Source organism: Felis catus, chromosome C1 (genome assembly GCF_018350175.1).
Source record: "Felis catus isolate Fca126 chromosome C1, F.catus_Fca126_mat1.0, whole genome shotgun sequence".
NCBI classification, from domain to species: Eukaryota; Metazoa; Chordata; class Mammalia; order Carnivora; family Felidae; genus Felis; species Felis catus.
The window spans coordinates 194544400-194567698 of record NC_058375.1 but is presented as its reverse complement, the minus strand read 5'-3'; the positions used below and the strand labels follow the sequence as shown (position 1 = coordinate 194567698).

At 36.4% G+C, this 23299-nt stretch overlaps 1 protein-coding gene across 43 annotated transcripts in view; it reads right to left on the bottom strand.

Moving 5' to 3' along the window:
* The window catches only part of MAP2 (microtubule associated protein 2), a 282928-nt gene that overhangs the window by 90418 nt on the left and 169211 nt on the right, over positions 1-23299 (bottom strand). For 38 of the 43 annotated variants that reach the window (XM_019838577.3, XM_019838575.3, XM_019838579.2 and 35 more), the window contains one exon: positions 11941-12018. The exons of the other annotated variants lie outside the window; for them this stretch is intronic. The gene's annotated coding sequence lies outside the window, so the exon portion shown is untranslated. The remainder of the gene's footprint in view (positions 1-11940; positions 12019-23299) is intronic. 43 annotated transcript variants of the gene reach the window in all.

The window sequence follows — 23299 nt, the reverse complement described above, 5'->3', positions numbered from 1 at the left end:
TAATTGTTTGAAAACTGTCTCTAAAACATTAATGGAAAGGCTTCATGTATCAGGCAATAGGGAAAAGATACATTGGGGATATAAGAAAAATATGTAGCCCTTTTGCTAAAGGGTCTCACAGACAAACCAATAACAAAAATACAGCATGGTACACGCAGATAAGTCAGGAAGTTGTAGAGGCACATGAACAGCTCCTACCACACTGGGAAGTCAACCAGCACTCCCAGGAGGAAGTAACCCCTGACCTGAGTTTAAAGAACAAGTAGGAACTAGCCAAAGAAAGGAGGGGAGTCTTTCTAGGAAGAATGAAAATGGATGATCACATCTTATGATGTGGTTAAGATACAGATTCTGACCATAAACAGCTCACACTATATAGAGGAAAGCAGATACGTTTGAAAAATGTAGGGTACAATATATCACAGTAAATGCAATGAAAGAGGACAAAGCAGGTGCTAAATGAGTATAAGCCTTCTGAGTCATACGTATTTAAAAAGAAAAAAGGAAGAATGCAAAATATTTGCATTACATGCATTTTTAAATACACCAAACTTTTACATCCACGGAGAACCCCAAATCTAGTTCTAATTGTCTTCTAGAGAAAAGTAAAATATGAGTCATATAAGAGTAAAGTATGAGTCATATACAGTAGATCAATTTCTCCTTTCTTTCTTTTTTTTCTTTGGATTTAGGGCAGTCTGTGTGCTACGTTGTGCTGTGGCACAGCTGGCTGTAATGGTGACTCAGGGGAATTCTAAGTAGAAAGTAGCCTTGCTCACTCCATCAGCTGAGTTGGGCCTTATCATTTGGACTTCCCTCATAACTCAGGTCTGATTCAATTGTCTTCATATACTGCTTGACGTATCTCTCTGAGCAGACATATCTTCGTGTGCCCTGGAGTGAATTCGAGAAATCAAGTCAATTTTCATGGCTTGTTATTTGTATTCTGCCAGACTTCTGGAGTGATATGATAGGACATAAATTTGCTAAATCCTCCAGGACTGAAATGTACGTAATTTGTCTATGTTTATGAGAAGGTAAAAAAACTGGACTGGAAAAAATGTTCAAGTAAACAACTAGCCACAATGGTAAATTTTTCTATAATATATTCCAGTCTTATGTGTGAAAGTCTTAGTGTAGGCACAGATGTGGCAATATTAGATGGTAGGCTCATAGGTAAAATATTTTGATATAAGAATAGACTTACCATGGGCAAGTCAGGCAAATAACAGACTTAACACTGGCCAAGAGCAAATAAAACCATGATTTGGAATGTAAGAAATGTTAAATTAATTTGAAAATGAAATACATGTATAGAAAAGTCACAAAAAATTTGAGGAAGCATATTAATTTTTTAAATATATTCATTGTGAAGTGCTTACTTTCAATTTAAACCCAATACATTTTTAACACTTCATCATAGCCACTGAATTAATAAAGGATAGGAACTTTATGCTTTTTTAATGGCAACAGGAAAAGGGCAGAAAAGGGGTCAGACAGGGCTGCTGAGAAGTCTCTGCACAGGTTAGAGGTGTTGCTGGTGGTAACATCTCTGAAAAAGACAGGGTCACTGTGGACTGCTCCTCACCTTCCTTGGTTTCCAGATGAACTGAAACCAGAAAAGCATGACCACTGTAAATCTGCATCATTTAGGTAGATACTGTCTGAGCTTTTGTTTGGCACTCTGTGATTTTTGGATTTTTAACCTAAAAAATCCAAGAATCCACCTTAATATTTTTTTCAAAGCAGTGAATAGAACAATCCAGAAAATCTTCCTGTCTCTACTGTGAATCTCTAAAACATTTTTTTGAAATTCTTTTCAATTCCACACTGAAGAACTTGGGCACCAGAAAGAAATATATAGACTAAGAAATGGCTTCTCAACAATGGGAGAGCATAGTATTTCCACATGGTGTTCTTTTTAAAGGCTATAGATAGAGCCTTTCAAAGAAAGGCTTTCAAAACAAAGGGAAAAAAATCACAAATTGACCTGAGGTTCCTCAAAATCCTTAACATTGATAATTAAAATGAAAAATGTTTTTCTTACTATTTCTGAAAGCCTATAAAGAAGTGATGTACTGGGTCACCTGGGTGGCTCAGTTGGTTAGAGCTTCCGACTTCGGCTCAGGTCATGATCTCATGTTTGTTGAGTTCGAGCCTTGCATCAGGCTCTGCTCTTTCAGTATGAGCCTGCTTCCGATTCTCTCTCCCTCTCTCTCTCTGCCCCTCCCTCGCGCGTGCTCTCTGTCTCTCTCTCCAAAATAAATAAATGAACATTTAAAAAAAAAAGTGATGTACTATTAAAAAAGAGAGATGTCAGGATATAGCATCAGATTAGAGGACATGGGTATGGGACTTTCAGAACATGGCTCATAGATCTCCATTTGGCCAAACCAAGTACTAGTAGACTCCTCGTCTACACTTAGGAGAACTGGTCCTATTGAAAAGGGTTTGACAGAAATAGATGGAAAAAGCAGTATCTTTACCCAACAAAGTGTGCGATCAAAAGACTTTGCTTCTTTGACTTTTTCAAAATATTTTATTATAGCTAAAATAGGAGGTAAATAGAGGAGAGAAAACTCTCTAAAGTTAAGTTTGGAATTTCAGAGTTAAGCTATGTAAAAAATGTGAACTCAAGATGGAATCAAGAAACTCAGTGATATAAGAATGCTCTAGATAACTGTTTTGTTTTGTTTTGTTTTGTTTTTCCCAAGAAAATGGCTATAAACAACTGTTCTTTACCTTGACCTGGGATCCATATTTCCAGGGGAAATTTTGGTTGAGAATTTCTAAGCATCAAGATTTAATTTCATCTTTTCCACCTTTTTCTCTCTTTAACTTAAAAAAATAAATTAGAATTAAATATTTTAACTAAAACTATATTCCATGTCTGGAATTTTAATCATTGAGACAAAAGGAAACAAACATTTCAGTAAACATAAATATTTTCTTGGTAAGCTCAGGATAATATAAATTACAATACATAGTCACATCTCCTTTGAGAAACCATAGACCTGAAACATAAAGGAAACCAACATTTCTTAGAAAGTATAAAAGTCTTTTCAGGAATAATTTACATATAAGACAGAGACTACCTCACTCATCCTTATCTACAAGAAAATAAAAAGTGAGGCAGGAGCATTAAGCATAGGCAGTAAAAGAGAGAAATATGAGATCAGAAAATTTTCTCCTCTTGATGGTGAAATTTAACAATATTTATTAAATACCTATTCTGTCACAGGCATGGTTCTAGATGCTGAGGTTATGAAAATACTGTCAAGACTCACTTTTGGCCTTCAGGAGCTACTGAGAGAAACTAACACTTTAACACATATTTAAGTAACAATATGACAAATGCTTTAAGAGAGGTATTAAATGAGTCAATGGAAGTTCCCAAGAAATCAGAAAGCCATGGGAGACTTCAGAATGACAAACTTGCTTTCAGTGTTGAAGGGTATTCATGGTGGACAGGGGCACAATTCTATACACAAAAACGGCAATACAAAGACATGCAGAGAGAGAACCGGAAATGTGCTAGAAAACGTCAAGGGATGTTTTGGAATGCCAGGAACCAGTGTAGCAGAAGATGCTGCCAAGAGAGGCAAGCATCTAGATGATAAAGCACTCTGCTTGTCAGGCTGTGAAGTATAACTTGTATCATCTTTAACAGCCTATCACTGAGAAACTTTGAATATATGCTGATGAGATGAGCCAGAGAAAGAGTTGCAGGTTATGATCAGAAACAGGAAAAGTAGATAGAGGGCCAATAATGTAATAATCAATGAGAGAGCAACATTGAGTTTGAATGAAGACAGCAGTGGGACTGGAGATGGGGGAAGATATAAGACATTTAGACTGAGACACAGGGAGGTCTCTCAAAATGCCCCAGGTCGTACAAACTTCCTATCCTAATGAAAGTGACATTTTAATGAGGCGATCATACAGTAACCAACGCCCTAATTAAAATGTAAACTGTAATATTTCATATGAGAATATGAACTTCCTTTTAATATTAAATTACTAAATTTATCATTTAATATATTTAATATAAAATCAAAAATGAGAAGAAGATAGCAAGGCAAGAAGTCTTTTTTTTTTTTTTCGATAGGATAGTCAGAGAAGCATCTCTGATGAGATGAACTCAGAGGAAACACAAATACTGTGGCGGGTGGTCCTTAAACACCTTTTTTAAAACAAAGTTTCCTTTAGATTTCTTAGGTTTCAAAAACAAGACCAACTTTGAAAAGAAACATATGCTAGAAAATGAAAACTAAAAACAAAAAGGTGTGCACACTGCTTCCCAACCACAGCAGTCTGCCTTAGAAAAAGGTCTATTTGATTGTTTTGGTCCTTTGCTCTTTATTTGGCATTGATTACTACCGTATTTTTCCTAGAGTTCTGATCACAGTGGTTTTAAATGATTCAAGCTTTGGCACTCCCTCACTAAAGTATTGCTTCAGTGAATTCTAAATTTCTCTCACAGAGACTACAACTGTGTCACAATCAAACTGCTTCCTGTAGTAATTACTGAGCACATCGTACAACTGGAGTCCTTGACATTCATTTAAAAAAAAAAAAAAGTGCAGGGGTGGAGAGTAAAAAAAAAAAAAAATTAATCACAAGAAATTAGAAGGTTTAAGTAAATCATTCTACTTCTCAGGAAGAAGGATCTGACAGAGATATGGAAGGAATCAGCCTCCAGGATTCCAGGATCAGCCATGTTGGATTTTTGTTCATTACCTCCCATTCTTCCCACACAGGCTAAAGCATCAGACTTCCCTTCCTTCTGTGCTTGTAGAAAAGGCAGTTTTTCTCTGATGCCATGAGAACTTTATTAAATTGCTACCTATCCTCAAAGGGTAAAGGAATTTTAACCTTCCAGGAAAAACCAGTGATCATACATTTCTGTAATGCAATATAGTCACTCACCCAAGCATTCCACAGTCACAGGAAACTGAAACTCCATGACAGAATTATTTAGCAGATAAGTTGATTTTATGGAATATTTAGCTGACGGAATGGCTTTTCTACAACACTGTGACATGATATTCCATTCATAAAAAATAGATGGACTGCTACCCTTCATACAAATAGCAATATTTACTCCAAATAAATACATGGAACAAACACAAAATATACTGTGAAGTCTGTTATGATTATTTGTGAGTTCATCAAAACATAAAAGTTCTTGAAAAATTTTTTGCAAAAGTACAAACCGGGTTTTTCCCCTCAATATTTTATCTTTACTCGTTATTTTTCTTTAAAAGGACACATCCTTCTTCAGTTCAAAATGGGTTTTGACCACTTCAGTCATGTCTTTTTATAATGAATTTTAGAAATTTGTCAAAGTACAAATACTCATTTTGCCCCTCAATTAAGCTTTCTTCATCTATTAATCAATCAATTGATTCACTTAGCAAGAAGTTATTAAAAAACTAAAGGTATTAGGCACTACGCTATTCTTAGCCATTATCTTCTTGGACACAATGCTTATTTCTATAAAGAAGGTTTTAAAAAAAATATCTTATTTGTGTACTATTTTAAAAATTAGCATCGATAAGCTGATGTATTAAATACATTTACTGTTTTAACATGTTACTGAAATAATGATTCATAGTTTTGTTCCCATGGTGTGATTGGCATCTCTTTTCACCAGGGTTTGAGTTGTTTGATCCAAATGTTCAAATATATTTATACTGGAGACAGATTTTTCCTTTGGTATCACAGAGTCAGCTAACAGTTTATCAGAATCTCTTTCTTCTTTTTCTGGAGCACATAGCAGGAATGTATTTCCTAACCATCCTGATAGTTAGGTGTAGTCATATAATTCAGCTCTAGCCAATGGAAGTTTGGCTCATATACAACGCCTATGTACTCCTCCCTGGTCTTTGCCCCTCTAGCAGCTGGATGGAGACAATGACAAAGTAAAGCCATGAATGGAAAGATCCCTTTGTCTGAAAGGAATCCCACCAATCTGTAAAGAAGACAGATAAGCTCCCAATCCAAACACTCATGCAGGACTGTTAAGTGAGCAAGAAATAATGTGATAATACATTTCTGGATCTATTTGTGTGTGCAATTAGCCATCCTAATGCTATGACATATGGATTGAAAACACATAGCTTTTCTAAGGCAGACAAGGGGAATCTAGGTATTTAGGCAGGAGTTGCGGAAATAACAAAGACAAGTGTAACGTGAGAAAAACGTGGCTTACAAAGAGAATTAATTAAGTTGGAGAAGAAGCAACAAGTTGTCTGCCATGGTTGGAATGAAGGAAAGGCAGCTGAGTAGACAGACGGATTAGAGATTGTCCAGAAATGGCCCCTGGGAGCCCAGTTTTGAAGGGTGTTTACTGAGTTTGATACTTTATATTATAGGAAAATTTTAAGTAGGAAAAAGAAACGATCTGATGCACAAGAAAAAAAATCATGTGGTGCCTGCATGCAGGAGAGTCGGGTTGTAAAAGAGTCAGGAAAAGGGCAACTCTGAAGGTCACTGAAAGGTTCAGGTAAAGGTACTGGAGGCTGAACTGAGGGAGCAAGAGTATCCAGTCCTTGGATTATGAAGTACCTCAGTAACCACATAATTTTCCCACTTTCTTTAAGCAAAAATGTAGATTTCCATTGGCTTTCATTCCTTTCCCGAGTTGACTGAGACAAGGGCCCTGCAACTGGTCAAGAATTTTCTGAAGGCAAACATCCAACAAGAGATGATTTTTAAGACCTTCCACAGTAAGCCTCCTTCTTTAAAAATAATAATAATAATGTTTATTTATTTTTGAGAGAGAGACAGAGTGCGAGCGGGGGAGGTGCAGAGAGAGAGGAGACACAGAATCCAAAGCAGAATCCAGGCTCTGAGCTGTCAGCACGGAGCCCGATGTGAGGCTCAAACCCACAGACCACGAGATCATGACCCGAGCCAAAGTTGGACGCTTAACCGACTGAGCCAACCGACAGGCGCCCCAAGCCTCTTTCTTTAAGTCAGTTATACTCATGGCCAGCAAAAGAACTCAATGCATAATATTCATTCGTATATTCTATGCATTAGAAAAAGTGCTCATCGGCACCAAATTGTTGTGTTTTCCTACCTCCATTTGGCCAAACTGTTAAAAGGCAAGACTTGCTGACAGCATCGCCCTGACAAGAACCCGAGCCTTTTGCAGCAGGTGGTGCCCACCTCTGCCTACAGAATTGCAGCCCAAACAATCTGCTCGGAATTGCTGAGAAATCAGTAGAATGTGCTTATGACTCAGCCTGTTAAGTAGGAGGACTGTTATTGTTATTTTAACTCCTGCCAGAGTATGTGGGCAATTCTCCCTTTTTCTGTCTCTAGTTAACCATAAGACATCTTTCTTCAAAACCTCACCCCTGGAATAGGTTCTTGCTCAGTAAGAGCCAGAACAATTTGGGGTCTGTGTATAACTGCAAGCTGATAGTACAGATTAGAAGAGGCTTTCATAAAGGAGATATCTGATATCCTAATTTACCAATTGAGTTTATTTTTAGGATGTTTAATCTGCCTTTAAAATTATTCACATAGAGGGCCATGGGTCAAAGCTGAGTGCTGATAAGATAGTAACCAGTGTAAGACAAGGTACTTATTTTCAGAGAGGATAGTGAAAATACCAGGTTTTCTTTCTCTTTTCCCTAACTGTTGGGGACATTGCGGTCCTATTGTTTGTCTTTCTCTTGCCAGATGTTCTCAGCAATGTAAATACGCATCAAGTGCTGTTCCTAAGGAATATTGTAAAAGTAAAAGAAAAAAGTCAGCCTGTTTCACAGAAAATTGTTTTAAGGGCTAAAATTCACCCATTTATGAGTGATGAAAAGATACCCATCTATTCTAAAGATAAAGCAAAATCTAAGCAATGTCATGTTGTACCAAGTCTTAATATTTTTATTTAAAGGATGGCATGTAATTATAAAATAAATATCTTCTGCTCTTAAAATGGATTTCTCATATCTACCCAGCTGATCTGTGTTTAATTTCTCTGTGGTTTTAGGACTGTAAATTAAGATTCAAGATTATTTATCAGTAAAGTTTTATCATAATGTTATAAAGTTGTGCGTCAAAATCGTGCACAAAAGCTCCCCAGCATCCCAGAAGCAATTGCCTCAATTAAAACAAACTGAAAGAATCCTGAAAAGGGCAACAACCATCACTGATGTGTGTATTAAAGACATAGTGTGTATTCCACAGTACCCTTTACATACCTATTCAGTCCCCTTAGCAAGTGAGAATCCACCAAGATAGAGACACTGTTCTAGACGCAGCTCAGAATGTCACACAGTCCCCTTGGTGGGGGAAAAGGAGGTGGAGATGATGCCATAGAGGTAGAAGATGCCAGTTCGTATAGCACTTTGCTGGCCACAGGAGGAGCGTGGGCTTTATTCTGACTATTGGTGGATTTGGGGCAGCCACTGGTGGATTTTGAACAAAAAAGTCATATCAATTAAGATTTATAAAAGATCACATTATGTGAAGAACAGACTATAGGAGAGCAAGATTGAGCACAGGAGGCTACTGCAGTGGTCAAGATGAGAGAGAGTGGATTCCAATGGTACAAGTAGAGAGAACGAGAAATGATCACATTCTGGATGGACACCAGCTTGGTACCGTTATTATCTGCTGTGAAGCTTAAGGGAGTTAAACAAGATGCTTCTAATAGGTAGTAAAGGCTGAAAATAAACCAATCGTCAGGGTTGTTTATTACACTGTAATCTTTACATGGGGCTTTTGTGTCAAAGAGATGCTATTACGTGAAGTAGTAAGACCCTTATTAAACTTCAGAGACAGACACCAAGCTCTACATGGTATCTGAATTACATGTATTATGTATTCTGAATCTGAATCTGAATTACATGTATTATGTCTGAATTACATGTATTATGTTTGAAATACTTTATTCTAAATTTATATTTAGTAATAATGGCAATTGATTATAAAGATTATGTCATTTACAAAGCATTTTTACTCTTATTATCTCATTCAATTTAATCTAATTGGCATGGTTAGGTGACCAGGAAGGTAATTTACCTGGTAAACGATGTTAACATAGCATAGCAAAATAGAGATATCTAACGAAATAGTCACTTTTATGGTATTACCGAAGGAAACTTTGCCACTCCTAAATAGCCTGTTTTGTCTCTGGGTAGATCTTGTGGCTTTCTTGCCTTTCTAACATCAGTGTCTTCAAGTCATATAAAAAGATCCCAATAAATATTAGTGAAATAAAGGAAACTGCTATTTCTGTGTCAAATAGGTTAGGTAGGTTTTCTTTTTCTGGTAGACAGTGTAGTTTTAGAGTCTGAGAAAAATGAATTTGAATCTAGCTCTGCAATCACTGTATGATCTTGATTAAGTTGCCTGACATATATGGACTTCAATTTCCCCATCTGCAGATTTGCATTGCACTTCTGATCTGGGTGCATACACAGTCTTGCACTTACTCATATACGTCCAGAAAAGATTAGTTCATTTCTACTTTCTTCCCCAACACAGCCAGGGTACTCATCTACTCCCTCCAGAAATTAAGTCATGAAAGCTTCTATGTCTAATAAATCTTACTAATGCATATTGATATCTCTTTTACCTTAAACAAATGCTAGAATTAAATGTAATGTAGAGAAAATTAGAGAAAAAGTCCCTTTTTTTTAGTTTCCCTCATGATTTTTGAAGGAAATATAAGCAATTAACGTAGGCCAAATGAGAGAGTTTTTAAATATCTTTTAAATTTTGGAGGCAATATTTACATTGTATTTGGGAATAGTCGGTATTTCATCCATGGGTAAATAAAACATTTCAATTATTATATTATGGCAAAAACATTAAAAAACAACCAAAACAGGGGCGCCTGGGTGGCGCAGTCGGTTGAGCGCCCGACTTCAGCCAGGTCACGATCTTGCGGTCCGTGAGTTCGAGCCCCGCGTCAGGCTCTGGGCTGATGGCTCGGAGCCTGGAGCTTGCTTCCGATTCTGTGTCTCCCTCTCTCTCTGCCCCTCCCCCGTTCATGCTCTGTCTCTCTCTGTCCCAAAAATAAATAAAAAACGTTGAAAAAAAAATTAAAAAAAAAAAAAACAACCAAAACATGAGTCTATTAATTAGCAAGATTCTTACAGTCAGTAAAAGGGATGATTTTCTACTAGGAAAAAAAAAAAACTAAAATATAAATAGAATTAGCATAGTATCACATATTAAGAACTTTGGATTCTTATATACAAATGCCAAAGATACCTTGAAAGCCATGCTTAAACCATCTTGGCCTTAAATCTTCAAAATGTTAAAAGTTATTTTGAAGCAGTAATTTATAATACTAAATACCACAAGATTGAAACATTACAACAAGTCAACTTTATGACAAAATGAGTCAATCAGATCTTCATGTTTCAATATGGCTGAATCTCTAAATATAATGTTGGGTGAAGGCAAAAGAAGTCTACAGTATGATGCCATTTATGTAAACTTTTAAAATGTAAATAATTATATGGCATATTGTTTCACACACACATTCAAGTTTTAGAACACATATAGGAAGGATATATCATCTTTGGGATTATGACGCCTTACAGAAAAAAAGGAAAAGGAGCAGGGTTAGCATTTGTTCTCTCTGTGATGATTTATTTCATCAGAAAAGATCTGAACAAAATTGAATATTAGCACTTGTTTAATCCATGTGGCTGATACTTAGGTAATTGTTATATGTTTTCTGTATTTTGATTTGAAAATTTTGTAAAGCTTCTTGATTAAAAATAAAGTGAGGAAGAATTCATGAAAACAGTAAAGCATACATTGTTGTGACCAATTTAAGATTGGGTAACTAGTTACAGTAAAATACATTCTCCATTTCCTAGAATAAAAAGTCATTCATTTGTATTCTTTCTATCATATTATTCTGCTTTAACATAGGAATTTTGAGTTTAAAGAAAGGTGTAAAACAAAAGAAAAATTCTTTCTGCTTGTAAACTGAGCTAAAGTTTATATATTCTTTTTTTTACTCATGCAACTATAATAAACTAACAAGTGCAAATATAAAGTAAATGTTGCCTGCCATGACTCTTTCAGTAACCACATTTTTTTTCTTCTTGAAATTTGGATAGAACCAATTCAAAACATAGGAGAATCTGATAGCTAGGCATTTACACCACAACATGAAATTATTCTCACAATACTAGCTGGGGCTGGTGTTCTCCCAGTGCCTGCTCTTCCCAGACATATATATAAAACCTGAGTGAAGTCCTTACATCTACTTGCCTCCTCTCCCTCTGCGTCAAACCCTGAGTCTGTATAATGGGGATGATCCCTGCATCTACTCACAGAGTTGCTGTAAGGAACACAGGGGTTAGTTATATGAAGTAAGTCATACAGGTCACATCTGGCACATACTAAGTGTTGAGAAAATACCACTGGTGTTTTTACCCATAGCAGGAGAAACAGGCTTAGTTCAGTCCTCATTTTAGAAAAAGATCTTTTCAACTCTTTTACTATTAAACCATTCAAAACATTTTGAAGTGCTAATTTAATAAACCTAAATCTATTAGCTGTAGAATTCATGTGTATTTCTCCCTTATCAAAACAAATTGATATTTATTTAGTAAAGTTTTTTTGTTTTTGTTTTTGTTTTTTTAATGTGGCTGACATGGGCACCTAGATGGCTCAGTTGGTTAAGCCTATGACTTTGGCTCAGGTCATGATCTCACTCTTCATGAGTTCGAGCCCCGTGTCAGGCTCTGTGCTGACAACTCAGAGCCTGCTTCGGATTCTGTGTGTGTGTGTCTCTTTCTCTGCCCCTCCCCCACTTGCACTCTTTCTCTCTCTCTCTCTCTCTCTCTCTCTCTCTCTCTCTCTCTCTCTCAAAAATAAACATTTAAAAATGTGGTTGACAACAAGTTATTTTTCAAAACTGTGGATAAATCTTTTATTGTAGAGAGGATAGGGTCTTACCTACTCAAGGAAGTAGTAAAATGGTAAAATTCGTTATGGTGTATTCTCAAAGGGTTAATAATATGTTCTGGCTTCTTTCTGTAAAAAAAAAAGAATTTAGGAAATTATTAATATAATCTATGATCCATATAAAAATCTATTACATCGTGTAGATCAACTTGTGGCTTTCTCCTGCTCTGTTGGGTTACTAGGAGGCTGCAAGGTGGATTTAATGATGGTTTCTTCTACAGTCATACACTGAGCATTTACAACCAGCTAAGTGCCCTTTCATTTGTTTGGAACAGAGAAATGAAAATGTTAACAGATGCACACTTTTTCCTCACTTTTTAGCTTCACTCTAGTGAAGTTTCCAAAGTATTATATCCAAGGAAAAATAAAATTTTTAATTGTTTGAATTTTTTTAGCTAATAAATAGCAGGCAACTATTCTCTCACAAGAGAATATATTCATCCTAGTAAATTGTTAATTATATCTTTAAAGGACTGGGCCTCTAGCCCAGCTGCACTGATTCCCTCCAGCACAGGATGGAGAGGAATTTTTTAACAACTAATTAAATTTTCCCTATACAGTTATGAAACTTACTTTGACATTCATAATCCTAAAAGTCATACTGGATTAGTAATTCTGCTTAGAAATTTCACTAGAACAATACAGGACACTTCTTACTGGAGTGGTATGTGAAAATAAACCCAATTACTAGAAGGCACTAGGTTTTGTACCTCATTAAGCCATTCTCAACACATAAGTGATTTGTGTTTACATACAGCAAGGGCAGAAATCACTTTGAAATCTTGCTGTTTTACAACAGGTATCTAAATCTATCCATCTCTATGTGTTATCACCAGGGCCTGTGTGATTTCACACCTGGTAGAGTGGATGGATCCCATTATATACCCTCAAGGAAGATGTCATTCTATAAGTAAAGGGCCCTAAGACTCAAAGTGTGATAGCTATTAACTCTTCTTTGAGACCCAGTAGGAAATGGAAATGAACTTGGAAAGATAAGAAGTGGTGGCTCATTTCTTCTCTATCACCCTTCAGAGAACAATGCATATAGAGATATGAGCAGACAGGGTTTGATTCAAAAGTAACAAACATTGACTGGGCCATGTTCCATATGCAGCAGCAAATAAGTCTATTACTGCATATTAAAGTTAGAAAGTCTTAACATTAAAAAAAATAAAATTCTGCAGGCAAGAAAAACACAATAGAATTCTCCCATCTCTCAAATAACTTGGCAGTTATCTTAGGGGAAAAAAAGTTTTCACTGCCCACATGTCTGAACAGTTTTTTCCCCCTCTATTTCAGCTCAGTGTTTTTCAAATTTGGAATATATATATATACGTATATATATATATATATATATGTATATATATATATATATATATACGTATATATATATATACATATATATATACATATATATATATATAACATTATTATACAGAGTTCTATACACAATAACTTAAGACTACTTAAAAATTTTTAAGAGTAACTTTGATTAAAAGCATATTAAATGTTGTAGATTGATTTTAGAGCAAAAAGAGAATGGTAGAGGAGCTCTGGACCTTGTTCAGAGAGAAAGGGTCCTCATGTATTTAACCAATGAATGCTGAATAAAATATCATGCTTTGTTTCCTCTTTAAATTCCCTATTTTCCTTAAATTCCTTCATGTGCATATGTTTTACACTACATCTTCATGATTTTGAAGTACATGTCCGTGTGTGTATAAGTGTGCAAGTACATATTATATATGTATGCATGTCTCTTGGACCCTAGTAAACCTTTTTAAAAGCAAGCAAGAATTCCATAGAACAAGGATCAGCGAACTGTGGTCCATGGACTGCATCTGTCCTGTTGCCTGTTTTTCCAAATACAGTGTTATTGGCATCCAGCCATGTTCATTCATTTCTTTGCTGTCTATGACTGCTTTCATGCTTCAATGCCACAGTCGAGAAGCTGTGACAGAAACTGTATGGCCTTTCATGTATTTATATATGACCCAAATGTTTACTATCTGTCTCTTTACCAAAAACATTTGCTCACACCTGTTATCAAAGAACATGTTCATCATTTGAGGAATACCAAAAGCAATATTAAAAAACTAATATCCTGTCTTTTATAGTCTTCCCAAATATTAACTCAATAGTTATATATGAATGAAAGTGAAATTACAGCCCTAAACACTTAAAAACTAATTTAATTCCAACAGAATTTGGAAATTATTGGCCAAAAGATGAGATCATTACTAGAAAATTGAGGTTACTCAGTCATAACAATTTTAGTCATAAAAATAATGTCCCATTTACCCATCATCCTGACTTTTGTGGTTTTTTTGTTTGTTATAAAATTAAAATGGCTGTGCTTCTTTCTAGACTTTATTTTATGAAAAAGAGATAAATGCCATCTGGGATTTATTTTTTAAAAGCAACTTGTGGCCTATTCCACTAGGCACATAAAATTGAATAGTCATTTTAAATTAACACAGTGCAGCTAGAAGTGATCATTTTATTCCATATCAAAAGATTAAAATACTTTTAACAGTTTTTGTTAAGAATATTATTTGACACAGTCTCAGTATTTGATATCTTACACATACTGGCTACAAATCCTTAAAATAATATTAGCAAACATTTATGCAGCCTTTATTTTGTGCCACACAATGTTCCAAGTACTTCATATATATTAATTCACTTAGTCCTCACGATTACTCTCTGTGACAGGTAACTATTGTTATCTCTACTTAAAGATGAGAAAACTGAGGCCAACAGACTTTAAGTGCCCTTCCCAGCATCACATAGCTAGGAGGTGGACAAGACTTTTCAACCATACACCAACTCCTTATGGACCCTGAGAACTGGTGTTAAGGTCTCCAACTCTGGGGAAAGACAATTTCAAGCACAAAGGCTTTTGTGGGCCCTTGAGAAGTGGCATTTCACCAATGGCAACCTTCAATTTACTAGAAACACCTACTAAAAATATATTTTATTCAGTATATTCAGCTTTTTTACCAAATTGAAATGTACTCAACTGCAGTTTTGCCTCTGTTCTCTACTCCATTATTTCTATCAGGTTTGGTTAAGCCACGTTCCAGAATCTCTTAGAGTTGGGTGTGAAATCCTGAGAATCATGGCTGGCAACACCTGACAAAGTTAATTTACTTAACCACTATTTTCAGGGGCCTATATATAATAGAGAATAGAGTGTACATTGGCATCACAAAATAAGCTGAGTAGATTATCTACTGAGAAAGCCAAGATAGACAATTGTTCAGCTATAGACAAAATCAGCTTTTACCAGTTTACTACCCAGATAAATAGGATGTACATACAATGCACTTAGTCTGCATATAATACATGTCTGGCTGTTGACATATTTATATGCAAGTTATGTTGTGCCCCTAGCACTGAAGTTAGAATGATGAATTCATGCAGACTTAAAATCTCAGGAAGAAATTAATACCAACATGTGGTTTTCTCAAGTGATATAAGAACCAATGTTTCATTAAGCAACAAAGTCAAGATAAAATCTTCCTTAGATTATTAGGCCAGGATACACTTTTCATTAACCTTTGAAACACATTCTAGTATAAATACCATTTGATTATTTTTCCTGTTTTGATAGACTTTGTCAGATAAGTGAAACACTGAGATGCTTGAAGTTGAAATCCTAAATAGCATTTCGGAAGGCTAATCTTAAACTCACTGGCTATCATTAGCTTACTCAGTTAGCTCTCAAATAAACAATAGTAACATTGTTCTCTCCCTCCTCTATGAATATGCTCTATGCGATTTTGAACAGTTCATGTAATTCAGAGCACTTGTGAAGGTTAACAAGATTTCAACTACTGAGGACGTTCAAAATTGCCAGTACTATTGGGAAAGGATCCACTATCCAAGCAGTCTTTAAACAGGAGAGAAGCTGCCGACATAAAATCATTTAGTCTGATAGGCTATTAAACCATTTCTATTCCCTAATAGGTTTAGAAGCAGTTCATTATCACTACTTATTTGTAAGTAGCCAAAAGTCATGGTGAACCAAAGTCACTGATAGTTAAACAGATCAGAGAGAGATCTTCCTTTCTTGGGGCTTTTGCCAAAGTTCTTTTTTGGAGAACATTATGTTTCTTGCAAAGGAAACATACCTCGAAATATATGAATTAAGGAGAGTTAACAAAAGCCCTACTCAAAACATATGGTCTCCATATCTAGGTAAGGTAGACGGTAAGAATTTTCCACTTTGATTCCCAAACCTGATATACTCCAGGCTATTGCTAAGGAGTAGCAGACTAGGTTAATCCAGTTGAGTAGAAATTAGCTAGTCTTGTCCAAAGCACCTCAACCTAATTCAAGGCCATAAAAATAGGATACAAGCAGGTGAAGGATAAAGGATTGGATTAGTCAGAAAAGTCAAGCTTAAGTCTCAGAGACTTTGCACAATAAAGGTTTATATCCTGCTCATACAAATCCTGATGTGGGTAAGGTAATGCTCCAGGACAGCTCTCTCTCATGATCAGAGTACATCCTTTTTGTGGCTCAACTCATGGCCTCCAAGATTACAGTAGCAGGGAAGAAGATATGAGAGGGTTGCCCACAGCTTTTAAATGCTTTAACACAGAAGTGACACACATTATTACCTCCTCTTACCACTCAATGGACTGAACTAACCACTATGGCTCTGCCTACTTAAGGGGTTGAGAAACATGGAGGATAAATGGAACTCTGGGGGCACGTGGCTGCCTCACATTTAGTGGAGCATGTGACTTTTGATCTTGGGGTTTGAATTCAAGCTCCATGTTGGGCATAGAGATTACTTTAAAAAATAAATAAATACATGGAGATCTGGTGAGTAGTAAATGTCTCCATTGCAAGAGTGAAGGAAGCATGATGAGATGTCCAGTAGCTACTTTAGGGTCAGGTTTAGATTCCTTCTTGGTTGGAAAGGGTTGAAAAGAAATGGTCGGTGGTATCAGTGAAAAACTTATTTTGCTAAATTGTTAACATATGCTGACTCTGACTGGATATAAATAAATATTTTATAGATAAAATACAAGAGGAACTGCAATATAGAGAACCTTGGGCAGCAACGGGGCACGTGTCAGTGTTTTCACGTATTTATATGTTACATTGCTGTTTTCTGCTCAGAGTCAGAATATATGAAGAACTAACACTTCTTTGCTTGACAGAAAGCCATCTGTTCATTTGTTTCTCATTTTCATACAAACACTAACCATTTTTAAAATGGTAGAATAAGTTAGTGCAGATTTGCAGGTTCATGCGGTACAAGAAGAAAGAACTGAGGAGGGACACAAAGGAAACAGCAGGCTGCCATAACATTATCTGACGAGGATGCCTCTTAGTGATTTCACTATCATGTTAAAAACTCTTCTGTCAACATGATAAAAACCAAATTTCTAGAACTGGTCTCAAAAGGTTCTACACTGTGCCTATGCTCAACTTGTTCAATTTCATCCCCAGCTTTCTACCATCACAAAGATTCATATTGTCTCACTCTAGCTCCTTTATCAGCCTATTAATTGCCCTCTTCTTTCCAGTTTTGCATTTTTCTTCTTTCCCTCTACAAAGTCATCTTCTTTCTCTTTTTCTTCTCTTCCTCTCTCCCTGTCTCCTCCCTCCTCCATGTCTGTCAACTCCTCCTTGAATGGGAGCCCTGTTCTCTGTGAGGTCTCCCCAACAACTTCCAGGTGCATGTTGCTTGTTTTTATCACCTACTTGACATTCATATGAATGCTGTGAATGAAACTTATTGAAATTGAAACAAATTCGCAGCCCCATCCTTTTTCTGCTTATTTCAATACTAGAAGCTATTGGTTTCTATCAAATATATGAATTCCTTTTTCTCATAGTATTCTGAATCCAAAATGAATACAAATGAAGAACAAAAAATATGAAGACACATAAGAATATACAATGCACTTCAAATAAGGGTACCATATTATCAAATTGTCTCAAGAAGTATTAGCAATTTACACCTCTACCACCATCTATTTCCCTATACCATTAGCAGCACTGTGTGTTATTTATTTGTTTAATATCTGCTCCACCCCACCCCATCCCACTCCAAGGAATCTGCAAGCTCTACAGGGCAGGGGCCATTTTTTTCATATTTACTATGACCCTTCCCTGTCTGGTAGCAAGTACTTGCTCAATAACTATTTAACAAATGAATTAAAATTGAGTCATGTACTGTAAAAAAGATAGAAAGGTGTGTTGATGCTTTAATTCTGTATATGTGAACTTGTCTGTTCTAACCAATATCTCCTTATCTAACTGGCTTACTGCTTCCCTGATTTGACAGTGGTGATTGGCAAAAGCTGAATGAGTGAATAATTATAAGAATGATAACAGTTTATTTTTCTAACTATTCTGACTAGGATTTGATTAAGTTAGACTTTTAAAATAAAACACAAACTTTGGATATGGGTGTTGGAACACTGGCCTATCACCTACTGGCTGCATAAGACTGGGCACATCTTCTAAGTTTTTGGAACCTTAGTTTTATCAATAAAATGGAGATTATTAATGAGATTTCCCTTATAGAGTTGATACAAGAATTAAAGAAAATCATTTGTAGAAAAGTGGTTTGACAATTGTGGAAAATGGTAAGGTCTCAGATGATATATCTTCACCATTTAGCACTACTATATCCCTTATGAAGAGAGGATGCATTAACTTGAGCAAAATTCATGCAAATACATGGTTTCTAGCTTTACCTCTTCTCTTTAGTTTTGCTTAGCAGCCAAATGCCTTTTGTAAATTCTTAGGACAGAGAGTGTCTTTGAGAAGGATTGTGCCAGAGAAAGAAAGCAACTCATTTACTAATAGCCCAAGGTCACCTGCTGGGAGCCATCTGTCAACCTGCAGGAGCGAAGAGAGATTTCACTGGGGAAGCAGAGGAGGCATCTGGTTGAACCCCAGTGACAAGGCACCAGGCTATTTCTGAGGCCACTGTGAGCATGCAAATTCCAGCTGTAGTCTAAAAAAGTCAGATTTCAGCTGAGTGATGATGTTCTTTGCCAGAGGTCCTGCACTCTCTGAGGGCGACGTCCTGACTGCTGGAGAATTTGAAAAGTCATGTATTTAGGAAAGGGGGCTCCACCAAAGAGAGGAAAATACTTGCTGTGCTGTAGTCATCTGATGGGAAAGATGAAATTCTGGTAACTCTACTTCTAGCCCAAAGACCTAAAAGCTCTAGAAGCTGAGGGATTTCACCAGCTCACTGAAGTCTTGGAGAAGCATTTACAATTAAGGGTGATCTCCAGCTGATTCAGGCCCTTCATCTCCTGCTGCATACTGTTTAAGAGGCAATGTGTGATAACTTAATCAGCACAGTGGGGATGAAGTAGGCACCTACCCCTCCCCTTCTGTAATGCTAATTTGAAATAACTTCTCTCCTCCCTAAGTTATTTTCTTAACAGTGGCAACCAACATTTTATTACTAAAGAAATTTTCAGTAATGACCCATTTTAAAAAGTGAAGATTTCTTAATTGAGTGAGAATATTACTTACTGGTTGAGAAAATATATCAAAATAAAAGTTTCCCTTAAAATATACCTGAATGAACTACATTAGCACTCCCAGGTGCTTTTGAAATTCAATAACAATATTAAGGCATGCATGATACAACAATTCTCCCATCAGTAAACTTAGAAATATTAAAACACATAAGGATATATCATTAAGATTTCACCAAACAAAAGGGGAGGGCTTGACACAGAGATGCTGGTAACAAAAGTGTTTGCCTCACTATAAATAGGAGGCAAAGGAGGAGGCAGATCGTCTGCTGGGGAGCTTTTTAAAATGTTTTTCCCCTCCTCTATTATTCTGTCAGTGGCCATGCAATTCCTCTCCTTTGTGCTCTTTTCAGAAGGGTGTTCTATTATTATGCTTTATTTAATTGGCTTAGATTTAAGTAAATAGACACCACTGAGAAGAAGGGCAGTTGGAATGGAGGAAGGAGGCATTAGGAAATTAACACAGGAGGAGGGGCACAGAGAGACAGGGACTGTAACCAGATATCAGAGAACCTCAAGCCCTGCCTTCTCCAGAAATGCTTTTATCTACAGCTCCCAGTGGCCACTTAACATCTATAATCAAGCAACATGGGTTTGATTTATATAAAAACATATGAAAATAAGATTAAAGTCTAAGCTTTAAAAAAACCCAGCAAGCGAACCAATGAGGTTGCAAATATTCCAGCTGCTCTAATTACTGTTGTTTCAAAGGAAATGTGAGGGCTGCTGATGCCTAGCTAGGGTTCTCCTGGGTTCTTCTGGGACTCCATCAGCCCCTTTTGGTATCTGCAGGCACCAAAGTTTGCTTCAGAGGTAAGGTTCCATGCTCTCAATCTGAGAATGGCTTTTAGAGCTACGCTAGAGCCAAAGAAGAATCAACAGTCTTTAAACAAAATTATTGAGACTTTAAAACTGTATTATAATATTTAACAACTGTGGTTCCCAACTGTTACATCAGGAAAGTCTCAGAGTCTTCTAACTGCACATGCAGGACCCTGACCGACTCCCACTGACCGCCCCCATCTCTCCAGGATCTTCCCTGCACTGTGAGGGCCAGCCACCTGCTCTGTGAGTCCCCCTGCACCCTGGAAGTCATTCAGCTCAAAGAAAACTCACGCAGCTAAAGAAAAGGGAGAAAACAGTTAAAACTAAGGCTGCAAGCCATTCCTTACTTCCTTTTTGCCTCATGTTTTTGGTGGCTCTATCTAGTGAGCATGGACTGAAATGTTTTATCTATGCACAACCTCCTCCACTGCTCTCTCAGTTTCTTTGGAGATCTGGTGACCACAGAGGGGAATAGACCCTGGTTTAATAGAAGGTAATCTTATCAATTGCTTCCAGAAATTCCCTGAAAGCCATTACAGTAGAGCATAGACATGAAAGGGTGAGGACACATTAGATACTGACATAACTTTAAAATAACAATAAAATCGGGGCCCTTGGGTGGCTCAGTCAGTTGAGCGTCCAACTTCCGCTCAGGTCACGATCTCACCGTTTACGAGTTCAAGCCCCGTATTGGGCTCTCTGCTGACAGCTCGGAGCCTGGAGCCTGCTTCTGATTCTCTCCCTCTCTCTCTGCCCCTCCCATGCTCACGCTCTGTCTCTCTCTCTCAAAAATAAAATAAATGTTAAAAAAATTATTAAAAATAAATAAACAAAATAGCAATAAAATCTGAAACTCAGATTTCTACTAAATTGTTTGTAAGAAAACATGTTCTATCTAATTCCACTCTTTGACCAAAATATAAAGACCTTTCTGTGTCAGAAAAATGTTATAAGCTTGTCTGTCCTTGAATAAGATTCCCTTTGCAATGTGTTCTAATACGAAATTGTGTGTTAAAGGGGTCCATGCACTATCACAAAAGTCATCTACCATTCATTTCTCACCATGTTCTTGCATATTGTATTAGCATGTGGCATCATCTAACAGCCTCTGAAGTTTCAGTGTAAATAAAAAAAAAGGTTTATTTAATAGTTTTCCCATTCATTTAACAAATTACTCGCTACAGCTGCTGAATAGCACCATCAGTTTCTAGCAGGAACCACAAGGAATAATAGCCTTTTATGGCAGGTGACATAACCCAGTCACAACAGACCCAGGGGAAATTTCGGGTTTCCAGTTTACCAGAGAATTGGTTTTGAGTATGTTACAAACCAACAGCCGTTGCTCCCAAATAATTAATTAAACAATTAAAATCTTTTTCCTTGAAAAGAAATTATCTGTGAAGATATTTTAAAAGAAATCATTGTTACTGTAATAAAGTTTCCATACAAATCAAATTAAAATTCTTCATATGATGACTTCATAACTAAAATGCAAACATTTTTTTTAATGTTTATTTATTTTTGAGAGAGAGAGCACAGAGCCCGACGCGGGGCTCGAACTCACGAAATGTGAGCTGAAGTTGGACACTCAACCAACTGAGCCACCCAGGCGTCCCAATGCGAGCATAGTTTTAAAAGATAACTAGAGTAATTTGTTTCTTGTCATTCTCAAAATTGCAAGAATCAATTATATTATATCTATAATTTTGGCAAAGAAGTTTGAACTCTTTTCAAGTAAATGCCTATAAAATAGAGATGATTGTCAGTTTTTAAAGTGAATAATTAGTGCCCAAAAAAGGCGTTGAGTGAGATAAGGCATAATTAAGTGATATAGCACACACATACAACAGAGCCATCTCTCTTAGGCAGGAATATTATAAAAGCTCATATTTTAAAGAGGCCCAACAGACTGTCTTCCAGTTCCTTTATCGAGTTACACAGAGCTTTTTTCCTTTTCTTTTTTGGTAGTGATTTTAGAGTCACTTTGCATGATAGAATATTTGATTTTCCTTTATATTTTCTCCTTGTTAAATTGTAAAACTGGAAGCAATTTTCTCATATTCACACTATTCCTGCCTATAAAGTGTTATCTCTGGAACCTATTTTAGAAATGTGTCAGACAGTTGTGCTTAGCAAGAGGGGCTCATGTGTTATACTTTGTTCATTATAATCTGTAATTTTGTTGATGACTGTGGATTTCAGTGGGTGCTGACCAGAGCTGTTAGACTCACACATAACTCCATTCACTTTCTTTTTCCTGGATACTTCCTGCAGTGGGTCACTGGCATAATGGTTACAGCAAGAGTCTACTTAATAGAGTGGAAAGAGAAGTTTTAGAGCCAGCCAGACCTCTATGTAGCAAGTTACTCAATTTCATCTGGCCATAATTTCTTCATCTATAAATTGTAAATAGTAATATCTACTCTCCTGTAGAAAGATTCTAAGGACTAGGAATAGGCTAGGGAAAGCTTTTTGTATAGGGTCTGACGTATATTCACCAATACGTGGTACTGGTGTTATGACACAACTCAATGAATTGGGTAGGACTATTTGTCAAAACAGTGAAAAGAAAAAGTGTTGCTATTTATCATGCATTTTAGAACTTTCAACATGGCCAGACATCACAATCTCCTGGGATCCTTCTTAAAAATTCAGAGTCCTGAATTTCATTTCAGGGATTCTGATCCCAGAGGTCTGGAGTGGGTATAGGAATCTATATCTCTCACAGGTACTTAATACGATCTCTAAGAGGGTGATCTGGGGATCCCAATTTGAGAAATAACTGGTATATAATATATAACTAATACTATTAGAATAATCATGAGTTTTTTACTGTGACTATATCAATTAAGAAAAGGAGGATATTGTTCTCAAGATACTAGCTTAGCAATAGCTGTTAATTTTTGTTATTTTTAATTGTATAGGCTTAGCCTTCTATAAGCGATCTAAAATAATCCCAAATATTTTTCCTAGTAATTTATGGGTTATTTATCTTCTCA